Source organism: Lissotriton helveticus, chromosome 8 (genome assembly GCF_964261635.1).
Source record: "Lissotriton helveticus chromosome 8, aLisHel1.1, whole genome shotgun sequence".
Taxonomy (NCBI): Eukaryota; Metazoa; Chordata; class Amphibia; order Caudata; family Salamandridae; genus Lissotriton; species Lissotriton helveticus.
The window spans coordinates 1,003,778,252-1,003,803,776 of NC_136069.1; positions in this window are offsets into that span (position 1 = coordinate 1,003,778,252).

Consider the following 25,525-nt stretch of genomic DNA (forward strand, 5'->3'; position numbering starts at 1 on the left):
GGTACTCTGGTGACTGCATAACGTGTGCAAGACGGCGAATGTTCCTGAGCTCATTCCTGCCTGGCATAAAACCTGACTGGTCATCATGTACCAATTGCCTCAGATACAGCAGGAGCCTATTTGCGAGCACTTGGCTGATAATTTTTAGATCCACATTCAGCATAGAGATTGGCCAGTACGAACCGGGGAGCAGGGGATCATTTCCCGGATTGGGGAGCATGATGATTAATGCTTCGCGCATGAAGTCTGGGAGCATGCCGTTATCACCGGCTTCCATGATAATTTCCAGGAGTTTAGGTATCAAGACCCCCCAGTACTCCTTATAGAGCTCAGCCGCCAGGCCATCCTTCCCAGGGGACTTAGAGGTCTTCAAGTGAGCGATTGCCGCTCTGACCTCCTCTCCCCAAAAGGGGGCCACCAGTGACTCCTGACTCTCTGAGTCAAACCAGGGCAGTACCAGCCCGGCCAGGTTGGTCTCCGCTACCTGAGGTGCAGTGGGGGGCCGGGGTTCAGAATATATCTTTTGAAAATGAGTGGTAAATGCTCTAGTGATCTTGTGCTGTGTATAAACCATCCGGTCATGCTCCGTTTTGATTGTCAAGATCGGGTGAGGCTGCATCTCCATCCTAATCAGGCGTGCCAGGAGGCGTCCCGCCTTATCCCCCTCTATGTACCAACAGCGTCTACTCGTGGTTCTATTGTATTTGCCCATTGAGTCCCAAATGTCCCCTAACTTCCGTCTTAGTTCCACCCATTTGTCCCGCCCCTCTTTAGCTTGGTTCTATAACCGCTAAGCACTCCTCCTGGCATTGCAAATCCCTTTTCAACACTCTCCTAACCCCTACCTCCGTGGAAATACACACCCCCCACAACACAACCTTCATCGCATCCAATTCAAGCGCCCTGGTGCTGGCCGTACCCCAGTTCATATCCAAGTAGACCTCTAACCCTTTCGTAATCTCATCTTTGTGGGTCGGGTCCATAAAGACCTCGATATTCAGTCTCCATAACGGCACCTTGGACCGTGGCCAATCCAAAGTATAGGAAATCATCAGGGGGGAGTGGTCAGACAAACAGCGGGCCAGATATTGCGTCTCCACTATAGAATGAGCAGACTTCATTTGAACAAAAAAATAATCAAGTCTGCTGTATGTGTTGGCAGCAGGTGTGTGGCACGAGTACACTGGACAACAAGGGTTGCGATGTCGCCATACGTCCTGCAGGCGGAAGTTGTGGAGCATCTGGTGGATAGCCTCCCTCGCTTTAGGTTTGGCGTCCGGTCTAGGAGGGGTATCTGTCCAGCCCTCTGTCGAGGGCACAATTAAAATGTCCTGCAATAAGCAGCACTACATCTGGTTTTAGATATAACTCACCCAGGATCCCTCCCAAAAAGTCTCCATTGTCATTATTCGGGACGTATATATTTCTCAAACACACACTTTGTCCATCTAGTGTCTCATCCACCATCACATACCTCACGTCTGGGCCTAGTCTAGTGTTCGTGGCCTTAGACAATAGACAAATGTCTATTTGGAAACGGCCCCAGCTACTTAGCCCAACTATTTCAGCCTTACAGACCGGAACGTGATCTACGGTCAAGCAACCAACTCCTGCTTAATTCTCCTTTTATCAAAAAGACCAGACAAGGTGGCCGTGCCCTCTCTTCAGTAGGGCCAACTCTGTGGAACAACTTGCCCCTTAGCCTCAGACAGATCCCCAACCACCTTACATTTAGGAAAACGCTAAAAACCAATCTGTTCACTGAAATATAAGCTTTAGCATCTCCTCATTTGCATCTTCAGTTCATCTGTAAAGTGGTTACTCGTCACCTGTGCTTGCGGCCAAAGCGCGGAGATAACCCATTGGGTTAGATTCTGGCGCTGTAAAAGCATCTAAATAAATAAAATAAATAAATAAAGGGGACACCCGGTGCCATCCAAATCAGTACCCCTCTAGCAAACTCCGAGTAGGAGGTCGCAAAGAACTGGCCTCTCCACCTGCGTTGGACATATTTAAGACAGTCTCCCCAGAGGTATGTCTCCTGGAGAAAGGCTATACTTATCCCATATCGCCACCGAATCCTTATAAACATGTTATTAAGCCCCACTGACATTCATGTTATAAATTTATAATTTTGGTTCTCGCCTGGCATGAGTTTGAGTTCTGTTGGTTTGGTGACACCCGCCGTTTGTGTGGGGGAACCCAATTGTGCTGTAGTGTGACCCCTTGCGCTGAAGTCTCCTAGGGCCTTCAGTGATGCAGCATAGTACAGTCCCGGGATGGAACATTGGCACAGAAGCTTGTGAACTCCCAATCCCATCATCCCCCGCCCTCAGGCAGTAGTACTGCATTCTCCCAACCCAACCTTGGTTGGAGGACCCTGGATTCCACCCCATCACTGCCACCCTCCCCTTACATCACTCCCCAACTTGAATCAACAATTACAATCTGAAAAAAGAAAATGTACACTCAAGAAGTAGCCTTCCCAGTGACAGATATACATCCGATCAATAACATTACCTCCACCCCCTATCATCCCCAGGGCTTGGGCCCCCGAGTAGATGGTCTGTAGCAAGGTTCACGGTTCAACCTCCTCTGGGCCAAGTGTTGTACTTACAGTTTTAGTGCCCAGTGCCCCTCTCGCTTTAGTTCATTAACTAGCCCTCAAGTGGCTCAGGAATCCCCATTGACTGGGGCAGCATCTCCAGCCTGCTCTGACTGAGTCTCTTGCACCAGGTACAATGGAGAAAATTGGTTCTGTGTTGGGATCCCCTCTCTTTCCTGTTGCAGGGTACCATCCGGCCCTACCGTGATGCGGCCCCTGTCCGATAAGTTTCGCTGCCTGAGTCGTTGTTCTCCATTGGGGTGCTGCTGATTCCGTTGTCTTCCACTCCTCCTCCTCTGTTCTTGCCAGCCTTGGTTTTGATCCTGTTCAGCCATGCCCAATGAGTCCATCCAGTCCGTAACCACCTGCGGGGTACCAAAAAAAGGAACCCTCTCCTCATATTGTACGCGAAGCCGGGCTGGAAACATTAGGCTATATTTGATATGAAGGTTCCGTAGTCTTCTTTTGAAGCCTAAGAAATCGTTCCTTAAATTCTGCACTTTTTGGGTGTAATCCGGGTAGATGTGGATATCATGATTCTCAAACCTGGGTGGGCCGTTTGTGTGGATTAATTGCAGTATCATGTCCTGGTCCCTGAAATTAAACAGGCGTGCGATCAGCGCTCTGGGTGGGGATCCCGGCTTTGGCAGGGGACCAAGAGAGCGATGGGCCCTCTCTATTGTGAACATCGTAGAGAGCCTGAGGTGTGGGAATGCAGAGCCTATCCATTCCTCCAGAAATAGGTCCACAGCCGGCCCCTCTGATTTTTCAGGGAAACCCAAAAAAGCAGAGGTTGTTCCTCCTTAACCGCCCTTCTGCGTTGTCTGCCCGATCTTCTAGACGAGCTGCGTGTTCTTGGAGCGCAGATACTGTTGCACGTAGTTGTTGGACTTTGGTCTGCAATGTGCCCAGATCTCCCTCAGTAGTGGTAACTCGGTCCGACACTTTTCTTAAGACCAGGTGAAGGTGTTTGATGTCCATAGCCATTCCATCAATTTTCGACTCCAGTGACACTCGTGAGTCTCGTATTGCCGCCAAGATGTCGCATGTGTCCCTGGCCGCGAAGCCCCAATGAGGTGTCTGCTCCGACTCCGGCCTAATGCGGTCAGTGGTGGGCAGGCCTGGCACTGTGTATTGCATAATCTTGTTGGATTGGGCGCCTTGCACGGGTCTAACTTCCCCCATCATCAGTGGCAAAGTTGCAAGGTTTTCTCAGGCGTCCTTTCCGTTGCCTGCCAAAGGTACAAGGACTGGCCCATGGTCCACCCGGCACCCGGGAGAACCTGCGCACTCGCCCTGCGCTACCCCAGGGTCAGGACAATCCACCACAGCAGGGCAGTGTGCCTCACAGTCCGCCACAGTCAATGACGTAAGTCCACCTACTACACCAGTGGGTGCCCCAGACTCCACTGATGGGTAATGCCTCCACTGAACTGTGGAGCGAAATGCCCCTGCCACTGTTTACCACCCCTGGCCTCGCCGCCCACTGCCGCAGTTAGTGTCCTCCCAAGGGGGAAATCTCACCTCCAGGACCAACGGCCCAGTCCTATTATCACAATGTTGCCAGACAGTGCAGACACTGTAATGTCCCTCAGCGCCGAGACCAGGCGGGCGCAACACAGGCTCCTCCGCCGCCGATCCTCACCTGCGCCAATAAGGATATATGTTGAGCTCAGGAACCCACAATCTGGAGTCACTGTCAGCGACCCATCATCATCTGGGCCAGGTCAGGCCGCCATCTTGATAATTAGCACGCATCTGTACTCCGGGGGCCTGAGGCTGTTTTACTTTGGTTTTCCCTTTTTGTCTTCCATTTTAGTTGTATCCTCCTCTGAGATTCATTCCAGCCCTGCAAATGACTGCCAAGTACTGCTGACACCGCGGTCGGGTGCGTGCGTATCAGGAGCCAGGGAGGGACGGATGCGGCATTCACTCAGCCCCGGGCTCGCGTAGACCATGCAGCCGAGCCTCAGGTGTCTTCTCGGAACGGTGATCTGCGGCGGCCCTCTCACCACTGGATTCATCTCAGTCGATCCCGGCCTTAGCAGCAAAGGTCGCAGCTATGAAGAGGTCCCCTTCCTCTCGGCAGTCCAGAGTAGCTCACCGCAGCCGTCTATCTCATCGGGCATGTCGGGGTCACCAGCTTAGTGAGCCAGCATCCTGGATGTCTCCGGGGATCCAAAGTCAATTTCTCTGGCCGCGGGCTGCCCTCCCACGTCCCACCAGGATTCTTGGGGGCAGGGGGTGCCCGATGTCAGATGATGTAGATGGGGTCACAATTCCGCCAGGATTACCGCAGGATTTTTGGTGGGGCAGGAGCTACACAGAAACTCGACTCGCCGGCCATGTAGTCAGGCCACACCCCAAAGTACAATTGATTTGAGCGTCTTTTTATACATTTCTTGAAGGACTTCATACACTCATAGATCCAGTTTAGGGAAAGGAAATGAGGCTTAATCATGGAGCCATAAATTACTCCCATCTAACGACAAATGCAGGTGGGTCTTGACCTTGCTTGGACACAATGAGGGTACGTGGGTAACATGTCCAGATGTCTGATATGGGGAATGAGTGATCACTGCATGTGCTTTGTGTGCTGTGTCCTGATTAGCTGAGTGTTCTTAACTTCACGTGGCATCTAACTTTATGGTGTTTTGTGAATGAGTGCCCCTCCAGCCATGGGAGTTTTATTGGGACCAATCTCCCCTGACCATTGTGGTGTTGCTGCCTATCTGTGGGACTAATCTAGGTTTTGCCTGTTTGCGTGTTTGTCCTGCTAGTTATATGCCACCCCACCTGTGATCTGTCAATCAACAGCTTCAGATCTAGGTCACAGGGCCTGGCTGGCCAAGTATTTCTGATGGAGAGGTCATGTCAGGAGATTTTGACAACAGTTGTTTAATTTCACTTTTATACATTCATGAATCATTGCGTGCATCGACATCAATATTAACATACCTCCTCTAGTTGAAGTTTCAACAATATAATTTACAGCATACTTGGTCATAGTCACATTGTTAGTGGCTTGTCATGTTTCAGTTTTAACTATTGCTACATCCCTGGTTACTTGGCTTCTATGCATTTTGAAGACTGCGTTTGTACAGCAGGAAAGCCCCACTTGTAGGAAACCACACAAGAACAGTACAAATATGAGAATGGTCGCTAATGATGTGCACAGTCTTGTCACCATTGAGGGAGCCAGGAGAACCAACTGAAGTACCAGTGCTGCTCAAGGGCACCTCCCTCCTTACACATGTCAGTTTGTAAATGATGCTGTGCTTGGATGGCAAGAGTCAAAATCCCAAAGTCCATGTCATTGCCTTGGACAAACGTGTAACAAGACACACTGATCTTGGCACATATCCCTCCCTCAATTGCATTCATCAAGTCCAACACATATCGATGTTGAATCACCTTGAGGCAGATGGCTCTTAGGCTCAGATGTAGGTAAATCTGATTTACCGACTCTAGAATACCGAATTTTACCGATTCAGTATTCTAGATTCGGTAAATCAGATGTAGGTAAAAAATCGCTAATTGTTACAGAATCAGTTTGATTCGGAAATTACCAAATCGGTATTTAACGATTCGGTTATTGCCATTGATTCCTATGGGCCTAGGTCCATAAGAATCAATGTTCCATAAAATTACTGATTTTGCAAGGGGAACAGGGTGTCACTTTGACACCCTGTTCCACCCCTGATTTTGGCTTGTGTGCCATGTCACACACATACATGCCCTAAGGGCCATGTCACACACATACATGCCCTAAGGGCATGTATGTGTGTCACATGGCACAGGTGTACATGCACAGATGTGCATGTACACAGGAATTCGTTATTTACCATGCAATTGTATTACATGGTAAATAACTAATCGGTAATGGCCTGTGGCACTGTTTAAAGTGCCACCTACATCTGGATTTACCGATTTAGTAAATTTACCGATTCAGTATTTTACAGAATCGGTAAATTTACCGAATCGGTAAATATACCGATTCTGTAATTATAAGGCCCCCTACATGTCAAACACCAAATACAGGTCGGTAACGGCCGAAATCGGCCATTACCGACCGGTATTTGGCGACCTACATCTGGCCCTTAGTTCTTCCTTGATTGCATTAAGGCCGAGCTCAGTACTGTTCATAATTTTCATAATTTCCCTTCTGGTTATTTGCAACCAGCGAGCTTTGGTTTTGGCCTGCCCAGTGAAGAAGGGTATGGACCCTCCCACATTGACTTGCGTAACTGAAAGTAGTCGGAACTCTCTGGGAATGTCCTTGAACTGAGCCCAGCCAAAATAATCACCGGCTCTTATTTCTCGAGCCAGCTGCAATAGAGTTGTTTTCTTCTGTAGCAGATGTTAGTAGAACTCTGACAGATTTTTTCCAGTAATGACTAGGGCAGGGGTATGTATGGTGATCACGGAGCACAGACCCACCATCCGGGGATGAGCTGTGTGTAACCAAAGTCACCATGCTGCCTGTAAGTATTCATCCTTTATAAGAAATGGGATAACCCAGTAGTTGTCCAAGGACCTGGGTATCGATCAGTAAAGACAACAGTTTGTCCTAGACTAATTTATCACAGTTGAGTTGTAAAACATTTATATTTCGTAATACACATCAGGAATGCAATTTTATTTTTGCTTATGGTCACAAATGTAAACATACTTTATCCACATTCTTCAAAAGAGGAAAAGGCACCTAATCAGAATAACAGAGATTTAGTTTATTTTAGTTCTTTCATTTTAAGTATTTGATCAATGTAATTTGCTAAAGTGATGGAGAAGTTGCTCCTAGAAGGAGAGGAAAAGGGGAGATAAGGTTTGTGCTCATGTGTGGGACGGTTAAAGAAAGACAAGATCAAAGAACATCCTAGGGATAAGTGATTGAGAATATTCACAAAAGGAAAGTGGCTATAGTTTACAATATGGCCAGTTTCATTTCGAACCTGCCCCAAGCAGATTATTTCAACAAATGATTAATTACTGTTTTATAGCACGATGCATGGAGAAACATCATCTGTGGTATTTGGGAAGGACAGGGTTGATACTGGGAATTATGGAAGTGGCTGTGGAGAGATGGTGGGCCACTGTAAAGGTTGTACTCTTTTGTGGCTCAATTGTCGGCCTATTGCATGAGAGGTGTTGTTTGTTTGTTAAGTTTCAGAAAACATTTGCATCCTTACATATCATCAGCAATCATTTATGTGCCATTCATACATTTTATTTTTAGTGGGACGCCAGAAGGTGTCCCTAATCAGGGTGTCTACTTTCTTGAGACAATGGGTTTTTATTCACAGATTGTGTTAATTTTTGCTTAAGGTCATTGGTTCTCCCCCCTCACCAGGGCATATATTGTTAAGGGGTTGGTTTTCCTGAGCCTGTAGGTGGTCTGGGCTCTTTAACTAACATTCTATGGAGGTTGCAAGAAGTCTAATGTTCTTCCTTCCCTAGTGAGGGAGGGCAAGGCATGGTTTTTGACCTACACATGCGCGGGGTGATGTTAAAGGAGGTGGCGTGCCATGATTAGGTTTTGTGGGGGATAGCAGCATGCTCTGGGGTCACATGTATACCCCAATAGTCCCAGCACGCTGCATGCAGTCATAACCTCATTAACAACGCTAAGTATCTTGATTATGCTCTTTTTCTAGATGTTTCTTTTTGGGGATTGCTTAGGGCTTCTTGTTATGGGTATCTTGGGTGTTTCCCTAGGTGCTCATGGGATTCGGGTATTTCCATTGTTGGGAACCAGAAGTTGTCAGAGAGCTGTCTCTCGACCCCCAGGTGTTTCTGATCTGTCTGTGTCTGGGATTAGGCTTATTTATTCCCCTAGACGGTGTGTAAGGCCTAGTGTGTTGTCAGCTTGATCACTAGGCAGGATACAGTAGTGAGCCAATTTCTGAATACCTTGCATGGAGTGGTGATGGATTTTTGTGGCTTCTCCCCTTCCTGGCACACCCTTTTCCCTTCATCTAATTCCTATCCAGGACTTTTTGGGCCTGCTGTCCTGGCTGTGACTAGTGATTTCCAATCGGTGACACGCTTCCTTCGTTGTTTAGGAAAGACATGACCCGATGAGCAGGCTTTAGGTTTTTGGAAAACTGTGAGAGAAAGGAGGCAGAAGGTTGCTAAATGGAGAGACCAGTGTAAGGCCAGAAATAGTAATATTTTGCCCAATACTGGTATTGGACTGGGTGACTGATGGTTCTGGTGAACTTCTCTACTGACTTAGCATCATGCTGTGGGTTGTGACCGGTTGGAATTTTATGCGTGCTGTGGATGTTATGGGGTCTGCTCCAGACACTTGTACATTGTCTCATTTTGGAACTGAGATGGGGCCTCCATTGGCCTAGAGGCATTTGGCTGCAGCTGGAAGCACATGCCATGAACAAATTTTGGTCCTGGTCTAGGAACCCGAGAATGGGGTCTGTTTGATCTAGTTATTGGAACTCATCTCAATTGGACTTGGGTGAGGGTGACTTGGGTGCCTACTTTTAAGGACTTCGACGGAAGCTGCTCTGCCCCTCATCAGACTGCCCTCCCCCGGGATATAGCCACCTAACCCTGCCCAGGGGTCAACAGCAGAGAGGGGCCTAGGCTCCTGTGGGACCCAATTGGCAGACTGCAGTGCAGATTACCAATCAAAACAATGTACAGCAGCCTTGTGTTTACCGAATGCAAGACTTAGAATTCCTAATGTTATCTTACTTGTCTTTATTTTGAAATGTGTTGTGAGGTGTGTGTGAAGTGTACTATCTGCATTGGGGGTTTTAACTTACTGTGTAGATGGGTTTTGCGATTGTGTAAAGGGATAGCCTCGCAAGACAGTTACCCCTCCCTGCAGCGGTCCTTTTTGGACTGGGGTCCCTGTCTGCTGCTGCTGCTATTGCCACATATTTGACCAACCAGCTGCTCCCTGCTGGGGTGGTGCTGTGAATGTCTGTCCTCCCTGGGGCTGTGCATACGGTGCCATTGGGTTACTTTGGGCTTGGTTTTGAGGATAGGGATTTTGCGCGGACTGGCCCAAATTAATCAATGTCTGTGCCTTACGTGCCTTTAAATGGCATTGGTCAATCATGTGGCCAATTCAGTGACAATAATAACATTTTCTGAGGTCTTGCTGCTGCCAGCCTCCTTGACCTGTGCAGCAATAGTTGGGTTCAAACCGTCCAGGGTTTTGCAATAGAGCCACCTTCAAGAGAGGTGCCATTTGTACGTGGGCGGCCAACGCCACCACCTCGTGGGTGGTCTTTTTCAATTTGTGTTGGACCGACTTTGCGGTGTCTCTCTGGACTTGCTCTGGTTTTTCCATGTCTTTTTCCTGTTTCTTTCTGTAATAACGAAGTATGTGTGCCTGTACTTTCCGCCAGAGTTTGATGTCTAACCCTACTACGATGTCCAATTCACTTTGTATTTTGGTGGGCAGCCCCTTTTTGAGGAAGTTGTAGAAAAATACAGGTATGTCCTTATCATTCCCTCATTTTGTCTAGAAAGTTTGTTATGGTCTTTGTCCAGTGAGCTAGTAGTAAGAAAAAGTGGGGCATGTGGGTCTCGCCTTCGTCTCTGGTCATTATCTCCCTTGGGTTCAGTTTGTCTATATCACACGTTTGGGGGAGCAGCAGACATCTTTGCCGCTGCTCTTCTCATGCTCACGGAAAGGTGCCATGTTGCTTCTCCTGCATGTTAATTGAGTCTGTCCCAGGCTACGTTGATCCCTTATCACCCTTTCCCCCGCCTCCCCCGTTTCGATCCGAGGCCACCGAAGTCATCTGCGGCGTCCCGCAAGGATCATCACTCAGCCCCACCCTCTTCAACGTCTACATGAGACCTCTTGCTGCCATCGCACGCCAACACAACCTCAACATCATCTCCTATGCCGACGACACCCAGCTGATCCTCTCCCTCACCAGAGACCCCAACACCGCCAGAACCAGCCTACACAAAGGGATGAAAGACGTCGCAGAGTGGATGAAGAACAGCCGCCTGAAACTGAACTCAGACAAGACGGAAGTCCTCATCCTGGGACCATCGCCCTCCGCCTGGGATGACTCCTGGTGGCCCCCCGCCCTGGGCACCGCTCCCAAGCCAACAGACCACGCACGCAACCTGGGCTTCATCCTGGACTCCTCCCTTTCGATGACCAGACAAGTCAACGCCGTCTCCTCATCATGCTTTCACACCCTTCGCATGCTTCGCAAGATCTTCCGATGGATCCCGACCGAACCCAGAAAGACGGTCACCCAGGCCCTCGTCACCAGCCGACTGGACTACGGAAACACCCTCTATGCCGGAACCACAGCCAAGCTACAGAAAAGACTCCAACGCATCCAGAACGCCTCCGCCCGACTCATCCTGGACATTCCCTGACGCAGCCACATCTCCGGCCACCTGAGGGACCTGCACTGGCTCCCCGTCAACAAAAGGATCACGTTCAGGCTCCTCACCCACGCACAAAAGTCTCTCCACGACCTGGGCCCCAAGTACCTCAATGACCGCCTGACCTTCTACACGCCCACCCGCCAGCTAGGGTCTACTAGCCTCGCCCTCGCCGCCGTACCACGCATCCGAAGAGCCACCGCCAGAGGCAGATCTTTCTCCTACCTGGCGGCCAAGACATGGTACTCCCTCCCCATCCACCTTCGCTGACCCAGGACCACCTCGCCTTCAGGAGACAACTCAAGACCTGGCTGTTCGAGCAGTAGCGGACCCCCTCCCCCCCTAGCGCCTTGAGACCCTTCCGGGTGAATAGTGCGCTATACAAGTGTCATGATTGATTGATTGATTGATTTCCTATGCTCATGATCTGGTGAGGTTCGGGTCCTAAGACGAAGCCTCCCTTCTAGTTCTGCCTCAGACTATTCTCCTCACTATACTTTTTACCTAGACCTCCCTCCTCAGCTGGAGGGTGCACTGCTCTGTTCTCTCACTGAGTTTCCAGGGTGAGAGCTCTTTCTCTCTCTCCATCTTTTATTCACACCTCTCCTCTAACTCCCTCCTGAGTTGTCTCCTTTGTTTCGGGCTAGTCACGGTTCTTCTAGGTAGAAGTTTGCCCTCAAACTCACTCTCAGTTGTCCTTCCAGCTGCCTGAGCATACCCTGCGGCTCCCTCCTTATCATCTGATCCTGGAGGACTGGGACCCCTTTCTTCACGCTCACTAGTTGTTTTGCTGTCCAGTACTGCTATGAGTCTGCTGGGCACCCGAGTGTGTTCACCTGGATGAGTGGGAGTGCACGTTCTTTTTGCAGCTGGATTTTGATGAGTTGAACACGCGGACGGGGTAGTTGATCTACGGCGAGCTCTAGCACTGGACTCGGTAGATGCTGTAATTGACTGGGCCTGATGGCCTGTTGGCCTTCTTTATCTGGATATAGTAGTTTGCATTTCGGTGGGGGGCCTTCCACCTCCTTTGACTGGTGGATTGGTATAAACCAACGCATGGATGGCAGGCACTGGACGGAGCACCTCTATTCCTCCGTAAGGTGGGGAGGCACTCCTCAACATTCTAACAGTGCCTCTCTTCAGGTATTCTTTTGTCCTCTGTATTTGGTCTGAATGTGTGTTCTCATGTGATCGATTACATTAGTATTAAAGGTTTATCCCTCTGAACAGGGGAACGTGTGTGTATTAGTGTGTGGGTGCCATTTGTGGCAACAGTTACTAAGTTTTTTATTCTGTGTGGGTAACCTAGTTTGCATGCCCTGCGGGCGAATTAATGAGTGAGCGGGCTTTGGACGACCTCGGCCGTCCTCGGCACACGCCCACCATGACGTCGGACGGCCAGGACTGTCCGCTGCATGCAAGGGGTTAATAACCATTATGAAGAAAAAGAGAAAAAAACTGACAGAATTAAAATGATGACTTTGGAAAAAAATACCTACGCCCACTCCTTAGCGCATGCTGCCCGATGACGAGGGGATGCTTTGCACGGTACACAGGAATAAGTGAGCCCCATAGCCTGCCAATATCAGCACAAGGACAAAGATAACACCAATTTACTCAGAAAAAAAAGAACAACTTGACAATCACAGGTCCTTCTTGGCAAAGGACAACTACACCTAATCTCCAAGGTCTAAATGTTTCCTAATGTCCAAATTACACCATATATTACACCCCGGGGTCATGCATTACATTTGTACATGCCCAGTGGTCCAAGCGAATAACACCTCTCATTTCGTTCAGATACCAACAGTATTAAGAAACTAATAGCACTGGTGCCCGCAGCACTATTGGAGGTGATGTTTCGTGAAGAACTACTCATCATGGAGGGGACAGAACTGGGCACATTCACTCAGCAAAAAGGACAAATGTTGACAAATAGATTTCTAGACCTGGCCCCTTCTCATAGTCTGACAGTCATTAGCAATGCACTTGAAAGTGCACACCCTTTCTAATATGCAGCACTTGTGTGTGGCCATCATTAAATGGGGTAAGGCTGAAGCAGCAGCATTGAAACAGGAGGACGTCCACGGATTACGGAGGGTCCCCATAGTGACACTGTGGGAGGGGTTAGTACACGAGCTCCAGGCATACAAAGATTCCCTCACACCCTAAAGGGATACCTTTTTTTCCCCAAGGCAATAATCTTTCCTTGGGCTGGGCTACAGGCTTGGTGGGTATTAATATTGCAGAGTCTAAGGGAGCAATTGTTTCCCCTTCAGGAGATCTGCAAGAGCTTCATACTGATGAGAACTAGGGAGTTGAAACCTAACAACTGATTCAAACCAGAGATGCGATGGGCGGACTCGCGTCTCTGGTTTGAATCTGGGTGCCGACGGTGGCGGCTACAGATTGACTTCCTCTAGGTTGAAATAGCGGTTTGGCATTTTTTGGCAGAACAGGCGGATAGAGGACTGATAAAATCATCAGTGCACGACTACGAGTTTGGATAACACGACTTGGGCACCTTTCAGCAAAAATCACGTGAAATCTGCACTACAAGACGACGACTGTCCATGAACTCTGTACCTTCATTTTCATATTATTTAACCCCCTGACGAAGGGTTCATTTTGTAACCCGAAATGCATTGGGATTCTGGATATTTTTTGGTTTAACAATACATATGATACCATTTTCATAAGTACATAAAGTATGGATTTTGAGAATATGATTTTTGAATATTTTCAGTTCTCTTTGTGTATAGAGTAGATGAATGTAAAGTAATGTACTTTTGTAATTCTAGCAAATGAAAAATGCAAATTATTGAAAATAAATGTTACTGGTTGATGCAGACAAACTAAAGGTTTACAAATTTGCTTTAAAAATTTGATTTGAACTTCTAAAGGCCTAAGGCCCAGTAGCTGTGCATCTAGCAGGCCAGGGTTTCCTTGGCCTCATATTTAAAGATTTCTGTTAGTGGCAGGCCAGTCATGTGAAATGTTTGTGCTTCTTCCAAGTTTGACATACGCCAAATGCTGGGACTAAGGATCACTTGTAGTTTCTTACCAAATTGACTTCGGCGTAAGAATGGACGTTTGCCCCGCAGATTCCACAGAGCTATCAATCAATTGCAAATTCTACTCACCTTCCTTGCTGCACTGATGTTAATCTATCATGATATGTTGACTGTAGCAATGCTATTCGTCATGCAGTTCACTTGCATTGTCAGTGTTGCTCACAGACACGCCGCTTTGCTGGGTTTAACTCAAGTGCATGGGTTGGTTGTGAGATTGGTGGTGTTTGGGAAGGGCCCCCTCTGGGCACATAGTCGACGGGGGGGCTACTTGCGGTTTCTAGGTGTGCTGCAGTGTGCCAAGGGGATCGGAGACATGCTCCAGAGTCATTGTGGGTGTGCACTGTACTATGCTTAATTGTGCATGTGTGCCATTGTTCCCATCTCCCCGTCTACCCAGTCCTTGGTCGTTACTCACCCTGTTGCTGTTGTGTTAGGTCCTGTTGAGCAGTGTCCGGTCCCCCAACTCCTGCCACCGTCTCCACACTGATGACCCATGGACACCATTTCCTCCTTCTCATCCAGCTCCTTGTGTGGTGCTGGACTCCCACCGCCAATCTGCATTGCTGCCTTCTGGTTGTTGGCGAGTTTCTGCTTGGTTTTGTGCTTCTGTGGTAAATAAATAATTAATTACCGGTACTATTTTTGAATATATTAACAATAACAGATAGCTCAATAAATAAGAGGCAGGATCCGATGTATCCGAGTTTGAACAGGCTTTATTCAGGCAAAGGGGAAGGGACTGGAACGGGACAGCCTGAAATAAAATAGGAAGGAAGGAAGGCAGCTGCACCATTTCATTAACAGTGCAGTGTATATATAGTAAGACATTTCAAGTACATTACATACAGTAGGCGTAACTTATGACAAACGTAAGATAAGAACACATGGGCGGAAACAGAAGGCGTGCACAGGGCGTGCACGTAGACATGTGATGTGAACGTCACAGAAGTGTCATAAAGTGGGCGGAAACATGGAGGGGGCTACCTGAGAGCAGCTGGGACCTTTAACCTAGTGGTGCGCGCAAACGGGCAATGACGTGTTACCAGGGAGAACTGGGGCTATGACTTCTGCACTAGAAGAGGAGACTAAAGTCTGCGGTGTCAGGACGACATGTACCTATAGCATATCTGGTATCTCGTGTTTGGAGTACATGTTGATAGAATCTAAAAGTTATCAGGGCAAAGGCTACTTGACACTAAGACTGGTGCATACATCTATTCTACATGTATTGCGAGTGCTATGAATCTTCTATGAATATTAATACAGTATTTCTCTTACATGGAGACAGAAAGACTAGACTATAGCTGAACCTCTGATGCGGTTCAGTAGCTTAGGAATGCAGAAGACGAGAGGCTGGACTGATAACTGGAGGCATAACATATTCTTGGCAGACAGGCAGGCAGAGCCAGGCCGGGCACCGCGCTGCTTGGCAGGAAGTAAGTGAAGGGTCAGGGATGCAGGTGGGGGCTGCATCGCTCCTCGGAGTGGGTTCAGGAGACTGGAGCTTGAATCTGGTGTCCGGGCCCTTTTGAGGCCTAGAAACGGGGACAATGCGGTGAATTAACGTGTACACTGTGAAACGTGACAACACAGGCCTAATACTCGTTGCTTTCACGAGAACTGGATACTGACATACTAGAGTTGGACACAACTATAATTGCGTCTTAAATCGATCATAGGGGGATATATGCATATCGATCATGCACATATAACATAGGATGGGGAACACGTGGGCACATATAACAAGGCAAAATTCAATTTTCCTCATTCCCTCCTTGTGCCCTACGTTTCCATCAGGAAACATCAATATTCATGATACCATCTATCTGTTCATATAGCATCATTTGCTCGTCTCGAATTGTCTTGGAACGGGATTTAGGACTAGGAATACAAGAGGTAGCACACAAGTCGCAAATCGCAGGGCCACATTGTAAACAGAGGCAGCAACTGAATATGATCATTACTGCTATACCCAGGAATGACAATACTTTCCATCCCCAGGCAGATATTATACTCCAGAGCCAACCGGACCATGTCCAGGTGCCTGGATTCTGGTGTAACTGATGGGCAATTTTATGAAGTCTGGTTATAGCTGAATAAACAGACGGCGCGTTATTAGGAATGAAAATGCAGCAACTAGATCCGATCACTCTACAAGCTCCTCCTCTATCGGCCAGTATGACGTCAAGAACGAGACGATTTTGGAGCACGACAAATCTCATAGCAGATTGCTCTTCAGTTAAATTACCTAGAGCGGAAGTAGTCTCATTCACTACTGCTTCAAGGGTTCTGGTTAGCCTACGTATTAACTTACTATTCTGGACAGGACCTATGAAGAAAAAGAAACCTTTATTGAAGTCTTGATACTGTTCTAGGGCAGTTTCAGTTTGATCGACAATTGGGGACTAGGTCTCCCTTCTATGTCTAACGTGTACTAGATGTGTGTTTCTGTGATAATCGGATGGGGCTAGGAAAACTGGTGGCAGTAGGAAGGCAATATAACATGTTCCATCCCAATCGAGGGGCAGACGAACATATGCGGTCTGACCACAAACAAAATAAGAATGACGTGAGGCTTTGAAAATAGATTTCCCACTGTCACTATACTCGACCATAGTAGTGCAATCACTATGTCCTACGTGTGCGGAACCATTCTTTCTGACACATAATTCGCCTTTAACTGGTAGAACTGAAATAGCAGGCAAATCTGGAGTAGTCTCGGACTGAACATTCAAAACCATGAAATTCGAGGAATAATTACCTAGATCATATACTTCATTTTCTAGATCTAATCCTGTTCTATGGGAAAGACTATGCTTGTCTGGGAAACATGTTCTATTCAGAAGGGACATATCATTTGAGGATGACGTTAACGTGGACCATGCTCCACATGAACCATTGTGTGAAAATGGATAGGGAAAAAGTGGCAGAACTCCCTTCGATGTCTGAAAAGAGGGGAGTCGACCACACACCCAACAATTAGTGGCATTGCTGGTCTGGTGTGAATAGTGCAGCATTCGGATAAAAGTATTATTACGCATAGCAAGACGATAGGATAACTCGTGAGGAGGCAGGTCACTAAATGTGTGTTCTACTGTAACATTGGAAAACATATGTACATGTGAAATAGGAAAACATAAATGTAAAGCATAACTTATGCATGTAACCATAAGACTCAGGAATAATAGAAAGAACAGAGTAATGATACATCTCTTAGAGTTTTGACTAACTCTCTCACTGTGTGGGTCTATCTCATACATGTCAGGAACCTGTCTAACCGTTTCACCCGAGAGGGACTTAGACAATTAAACTGGCTGACTTACTAGACCTTAGTTTTGATTTATACTCCTGCTGCGGAGTTTTCTCTAACAAGGGAAGTTTAGATTCAGTGTCTGGGCAGTCCTTGAGAACGGGGCAGTCTTTGAGAAAAGTTTTTGGTTTGAGTCCATGAAACTTCTTTACGTGGCTCACGTGTAGCCACCCTTTTCGGTTCTCGACCTTCACTGCTGTCCGGGTGGTGAGAAGAACAAGGCGGGGCTCCTTCCAGCGGGGCTCCAGCGGACTAGAACGATCAAAGTTCCTCACAAGGACGAAGTCACCTGGAACGACCTCGTGCGGTTTCACTTCGGTGTTGTCTGGAAATGCAGCGGCAACCTGTGAACGACAAGATTGTAGTGCAGACATCAAGGAGGCAAGGTAATCTGTCAGCATATTACTGTCAACATCGGTAATTGTACGGGGTCTAGGTGTACCCCACATGTTCGGGGGACGTCCAAACACTATCTCATATGAAGATAGACCTGAACGGGAATGAGCAACCATTCTCATATAAAAAAGGGCGACTGGCAGGGCGACCATCCAATCTACGCCTTTTTCTGCGCATACTTTAGCAATTCGGATTTTCAGAGTCTAGTTATGTCTCTCTACGAGACCGGCTGCTTCAGGATGGCGTACACAATGGAACTTCCATTGGTACCCTAACAGAAGGGAAACTTGTTTCATGAGCTCGGATGAGAATGGCTGGCCGTTATCTGAATACACGACCCTAGGCAATCCATAGCGGGGAAAATACTCACGAACCAACTGCCTGGCAGTGGTCGCGGCTGTGTAATCTGGAACTGGATATGCTTCTGTCCACCTGGACAAAGCGCATACAACTACGAGGACATACTTGAAACCTCGACATCGCTCCATCTGAATATAATCCATCTGGAGGACTTCAAAAGGGTGGTCAGGAGGATGGAATCCACCTTGTTCCACCGGGACACCTTTACCTGGATTGAACTGACAACAGATCATGCAGGTACGCACTTTCTGTTTGGCTGCTGCTCGTAAATGCTTGTTGAACCAGAGGTTCTGGATACTGTCTAACATGGCTTTTTCTCCTAAGTGTGCTGGACTATGTGCGGTGTTAATAATGACTTGAACCATAGAGTCGGGGAGAAACCATGTGGCTTTTCCCTTTGTCAACCATCCTTGATCTGTCTGGACCCCTCCTTGTTCGGACCATTTCTTGATTTCATCGGGAGTAGCATGTAACTGTATATCTATTACATCTTGTGTAGGGTCCTTAACTGTCATACAAGTAGTCTGATCTGGAATGTCTGTCTGTGTCGTGTTAACTGAAATGTCTGGAGTCTGGGCTGTAAGCTTGGCTGTTCGATCTGCTAGATCGTTACCCTGGGAAATGATGTCAGTGACTTTCGTATGTGCCTTGCACTTCATGATGGCGATAGCTGTCGGTAAATGTATTGCATCTAACAGAGCTTGAATGAGGGGGCCATGCTGAATCTTGGTTCCATGAGAAGTCATAAAACCTCTTTCTTGCCAGAGCACTCCAAAGTCGTGTACGACTCCGAATGCATAACGTGAATCTGTGTATATGTTTACTTTCAGGTTCTTGGCACGTATGCAGGCTTGGGTCAGAGCGACAAGCTCTGCTGCTTGAGCAGACAGGGTGTCAATACGATGTGTTTCTATAACTTCGGTTTCAGTAGTCACTGCATACGCGGCTACTAGTTCTCCTGTACTTGTTCTCATACATGAACCATCCACATAAAGTGTCAGGTCGGGATCAGGTAATGCAATGTCTGTCAAGTCTTGTCTTGGCTTTGTCATGGTGTTAACAACATCCACACAGTCATGTGTGGCAGGATTTGAGGTAACTGACGGTAACAATGTAGCTGGATTTAAAATGTTGCAGCGTCTGATTTCTATGTGTGGCTGGAACAGTGTCAGTTCATAACCTGTTAAACGTGCAATTGTCAAGTGCTGGGTCTGTGTTCAGTTTAAAAGAACTTCCACGGAGTGTGGAACTTGTACTGTCAGGGAATGTCCTAACACTATGGAATCACTTTGTCTGATAGCTAGTGCTGTGGCTGCAACTGACTTGAGGCACGCAGGCAGAGCCTGGGCTACTGGATCTAATGTGCTAGAAAAATAAGCACAGGGCTTGTATTGTCCTGCTTGATCTTGTGTGAGAACAGATAATGCAGTACCATCACGTTCAGTAACAAAAAGTGTAAAAGGCTTATTGTAGTTCGGTGTTGCTAGAACAGGTGCTTTACATAAAGCTTTCTTTAACTCATTGAAAACAAGTGTATGTTCCTGGGTCCAAGGGAGGACAGTCGATACAGCTGCCTCCTGTGTCGTTAACTGTATCAGTGATTTGGCTAGAAATGCGTACTGAGGAATCCATTGTCTGCAGTAAGAAGTGAGGCCGATAAAAGCTCGTACCTCCTTCTGAGTCCTGGGCTGTGGAAGACGTGCTATTAACTGGATACGGTCAGGTGTCAACTGCCTACCCCTCTTGGACAGTAAGTGTCCTAAGTAGACCACTTGCTGGACACAGAATTGTAATTTGGAAGGGGACACCTTGTGCCCCATCTCGGCCAAGAAATACAAGACTGTAAGTGACGCACGTTCGCAGTCACGTTCAGAACGGGCTGTGATCAGTAGATCATCGACATACTGGAGCAGGGCAGTGTCAGTTGGCATGTGAATATTGTCTAGTTATCTTTTAAGTGCTTGACTGTAAATACTAGGACTTTCTGTGAAACCTTGAGAAGCTCGTGTAAATTTATAGCTTCTTCCATTTAAACAGAATCCGAAAAGGAACTGGCTGTCTGGATGAATGGGGACACTAAAGAATGCGTTCTTGAGATCGATAACTGTAAAGAACGTAGCTTCAGAATCAATTGCTGTCAATAGGGAAGAAATATCTGGAACCACTGGGTACTGGGGTATGATACATTTATTAAGTTCTCGAAGGTCAATCACTAATCGATAAACTGGAGGTGCATTTGGATCAGTACGTTTCAGAATCGGAATGATAGGAGAATTACATATATTGGAGTCAGTCTCTACAACCACTCCTTGAGCAATAAGCTCGTCAATAATTTTGGATAAGGCTGCTACAGCCTCAGGTGGCAATTTGTACTGTCTGATTCGTGGTAATACAACACCTGGCTTCAGGGTAACACGATGGGGTGTGATATGCATACAACCTACATCAGTTGGACCTTGCGCCCATAAATGCTGTGGTACATTCAATAATCTAGGATCAAAATCACGTAATACATAATGACCTTTAAAATCACGCAGGAACAGTCGCACCCCTTCTGGGGAGCAGCATATGACTGCTCCTAATTCTTTCAGGGTCCTAATGCCTAGTACATTTTCTGGACAAGATTTCGTGAGTAACAAATCTGTAGTTCGAGACAATGGACCAACTTCTAGAGTAACTGGTTTCGATATTTCATTAATAATAGGCTTTCCTGAAAATCCAAGGGAAACATTTCTAGAGCCTGAGAGCGGAGCCCCTGGAACTTCGTCATGACTGATGGTAGTCCTACTTGCCCCTGTATCAATCAGAAACTTTCTGTCTTTCCCTAATACTTGACTGTGTACATAGGGACCCTCTTGATCTACAGGAATCTCGATGAGAGGCAAGCCTACCTCCCTCTCTAGGCTGTTTCATGAATACGGCTGATAATCTGGATACTCTGACTGTGCATACTGGTACATCTGCTGTGTAACGTGTTGTGTTGCAGCTATAGGCTGCGGTACTGTAGCTGTCTGTTGTGCATTCTGCGGTGGCTGGGAAGTCTGTGAAACTTGCTCTTGTCTATGCGGACGTGGTCTTTCTTTCGTCTTACCTGTAGCTATGTTGTGTTTCAGAACTGCACATTCGTTTATATAATGACCTGGCTGTTTACAGTAATTGCATGTCCCTTTAACGGGAGCTGTCGGATGACTGGCTTGATTCGGACCCCTCTTCTGACTGTCTTGTGGAACAGATTGGGCAACTAATACTTTCATTTTCGTGTCTTTCATACGTCTCTTTTCGTGTTCCTGCTCTTCCCTGATTCTGTTCTGGTGGTACTGGAGCATCTGGAGCATTTGTGACGGAGTATTAGCTTGCCAGGTACTTTCGACTTTCAATACTCTATTTTTAACTTGTGGACTTGAATTCTCGACTAGTTTGGTAACAAAAAGATGGGGATACGATTCACTACTTGTTTTCAGACCACTATTAATAATGAAACATTTCTCAAATCTAGAATAAAAATCACTAGTATCTTCGTCTTGTTTCTGTTTACAGGCTGAGATGGCATCCCAATCTTCCTTTTTCGTGGCTAGTAATCTTGGCAAAACTTGTATCAGTAACTCAGGCAATGCTTTGGCTTTATCCCCAAGACCGGTACCTGGAACTCGTGTATTATCTTCAGTTTCTAATGCGGTCCAATCTATCTTTTTCTCTCCCACCTCCCATTCTTTTTCTTTGAGTTTTTCATATATGCCCGCAGGCAACAGGACTTTTAACATTTTAATGATATCAGGATACGTGTATTCTCCCATACGGAGCATGTCCTTTAATTCACGGTGAAACCCTGCTGGATCTTTATCATGACAGGGAATTGACTTTTTCATTTCCAAGAGTTCTATTTTCGTGATAGGGGTGTAAACAAATACTCGTTCTAGACCACCACCCTCTTTCTTGACTGGATGTACTTCTCGTAACGGATTCTGTCTGTCTATGTAGAATGATTTATTTTCTGGGGGTGAGACATGAACAAAATGTGGATTCAGAAATGTTCGGTACTTGTGGCGCTGTTCTAGTATGACACTAATTAAATCGGTACCTAGACCTTTCCATCTGTTTTGGAGTAACTCGTTCAATATATCATGTAGAGGACCTGGATCAGAATGTTGTTCCTCATACAGTGTAATGAGGTGCTGAATCATATATGTGCCCACCAGACGTTGCTCGGCTGGGGGCAGTTTCAGAAACATTTGGGCCACTATTTCATCTGGAAACGTGGTAGAATCACTAGTCCATCGGACTGCTGATCGGGCTAGTTCTTGTTCATGCATTGTACTAAGCTCGCTATACCCTATTCGTGATTTCAGAATTTGATCGGTGGCCTGGAATACTTGTTCAAGAGAACACTGTTCTGGTACTGGAGGAGGAAAAGCTTTCTTGTAATCTAGGCGTGAATATCGGTCGGAAAGTCTAGTTCTACCTACATACGCTATTCTGGAGGGATTCTCGCTGTCTACCTCTTCACTGGAAGAGTCATTCTCTTTCTCGGTTGCTCGTTTTGCTTCCTCTTTCTGGTGTATACGTATTATTTCCTTACGAATTTTCTTGTACATACTCTCTACACTACCTTGTGTCTTGTGTTTTCCCTCGGCTATATTGTCACTCCACCTGGTCAGGGCTTTCATCTCGTCTTGGTCTTTTTCTGGATAATCTTGCTCTCTTACTAAACAGTTAATCAGGAACTTTAAAATCATAAGTTGAACCTCGGCTTTCCTTTGTGACATAGCTTCGTGAATACTTCCTGGATTCTCTCCTGTACGGATAAAACGATATATTCTGTTTAGATGTTCCTTCATATCAGGCAGGGTGATCAAAAAGCTGGCCACCCGTCTTAAACGTACTGAATATAAGACCATGTGATCTTCGCCTGGAACTGGATCATATATACAGTCAGTAAGAAGTCGCTTGAGATCTGTGTATGTCGCCACTTTTGGCGTACGCTGTAACGCTACGCCATGCAGCGTCAGTCGTCTAACTTGAGGCGGGGTGATAGGAGCACCTCCTTCAGCCCCTCCTGAGCTGGAATCGTCAGTTAATACTGTACGGGCTGGCAGAGTGACTGGTAAAACGGGTACATTTACTGTGGGCTGGTCCGGGGGTGCTGGAATATGAACTTGACCCCCGGGAACAGTAGTTGGCGGGACAGGAATTACATTATTAACGGGAGCAGGCGGAACAGGATTTGCATAGGCTGGGACTGTGTCGTCCAAATAGGACGAAAGAAATATGTCAGCTGCGGTCGGTTTATGACGTAGCTTAATCGGGACCAATGGTGGCGGTAAATTACAGGGTGCTTCCGGGGTTGCCTTCGGCAAGCCCTCGTCAAGAAGAGGATACATACCTTTAATAAGGGCATTTCTTTGTCTGTCCGACTGTTCTGCTCTAACTCGTTCACCTTCTTCTATTAATTCCCTTTCTTGGGCTCTTTCTGAGGATTCCCTACTTAATTCTGTTTTTCTGAATTCTTTTTCGGTTCTTTTATGAGATTCTTTGCGCCATAACTCGATGGCATCTTTCTGGGACTGTCTGGCTTTCTTTTTCCATAATGCTTCTTCTACTCTCATGATGCACTCGGCATCCCATGTACCTGATACGGGCCATCTATATTTCTCTTCTAGTTCCTTGGTATAGTCCGCCCATAAGTCTAGATATATTATGGCATCTAAGCCATGCTTGTGATACATAAAATGTCCTGGACTGTCCCTAGGAGGGACAGGAACTGCTTCTTCGAGTAACCCTTTTCTGGTCTTTAACTGACGTAATTTCGAGAACAGAGGCATTTCGGTAATACACTTGGAACACAATACACAATAATCACAGTAATAATATGGCAAACAAAACACTCATACCACGACATAAAAATACATTAAAAACAGTTCGAACAGAAATACTACCTGGTACACTGAAAACAGAACACATGAATTTCTCGAGAACGAAACTTACTAGAATTACTTGATGCACTGCTAAAACAGTACAGAACATACCGGTCCCATAAAGAGACACGTCATACCGTACCCACCTAGGTGAATACTTCGGACTGGATCTGTGTACCTAAACCCAACGGACCAGGAACAAACTAATGATCCTGTCTAGATACTTCCCCCGCGACGGTACTCACCGGGAAGCAGAAACTGGAAGGCCTCGGACTGGACTGGACTGCTACGACGTCGGACTACGAACTTCGGACTTCAGAAACAGGTGGGCCTCCGGATACTTCGGACCTTGACTCTCGGCTTGGGCTCTGGTCGGGACGAACCGCATTCCACACCGCTTCGTCTGGATGCCGGACCGCAGTCTCCGTCTCCTCCGTGGGCCTGAGGGAGACTTGAAACAGAAATATCTGCCGGTGCGCAGTAGAGTCCCGTCACGGCTGCAGAGGGTCAGGGGACCTGCGTACATCGCCAGCGCGTGGGGAAGGGGCTCGTCCCTATTCGGGCGCCATTTATGTGGTAAATAAATAATTAATTACCGGTACTATTTTTGAATATATTAACAATAACAGATAGCTCAATAAATAAGAGGCAGGATCCGATGTATCCGAGTTTGAACAGGCTTTATTCAGGCAAAGGGGAAGGGACTGGAACGGGACAGCCTGAAATAAAATAGGAAGGAAGGAAGGCAGCTGCACCATTTCATTAACAGTGCAGTGTATATATAGTAAGACATTTCAAGTACATTACATACAGTAGGCATAACTTATGACAAACGTAAGATAAGAACACATGGGCGGAAACAGAAGGCGTGCACAGGGCGTGCACGTAGACATGTGATGTGAACATCACAGAAGTGTCATAAAGTGGGCGGAAACATGGAGGGGGCTACCTGAGAGCAGCTGGGACCTTTAACCTAGTGGTGCGCGCAAACGGGCAATGACGTGTTACCAGGGAGAACTGGGGCTATGACTTCGGCACTAGAAGAGGAGACTAAAGTCTGCGGTGTCAGGACGACATGTACCTATAGCATATCTGGTATCTCGTGTTTGGAGTACATGTTGATAGAATCTAAAAGTTATCAGGGCAAAGGCTACTTGACACTAAGACTGGTGCATACATCTATTCTACATGTATTGCGAGTGCTATGAATCTTCTATGAATATTAATACAGTATTTCTCTTACATGGAGACAGAAAGACTAGACTATAGCTGAACCTCTGATGCGGTTCAGTAGCTTAGGAATGCAGAAGACGAGAGGCTGGACTGATAACTGGAGGCATAACATATTCTTGGCAGACAGGCAGGCAGAGCCAGGCCGGGCACCGCGCTGCTTGGCAGGAAGTAAGTGAAGGGTCAGGGATGCAGGTGGGGGCTGCATCGCTCCTCGGAGTGGGTTCAGGAGACTGGAGCTTGAATCTGGTGTCCG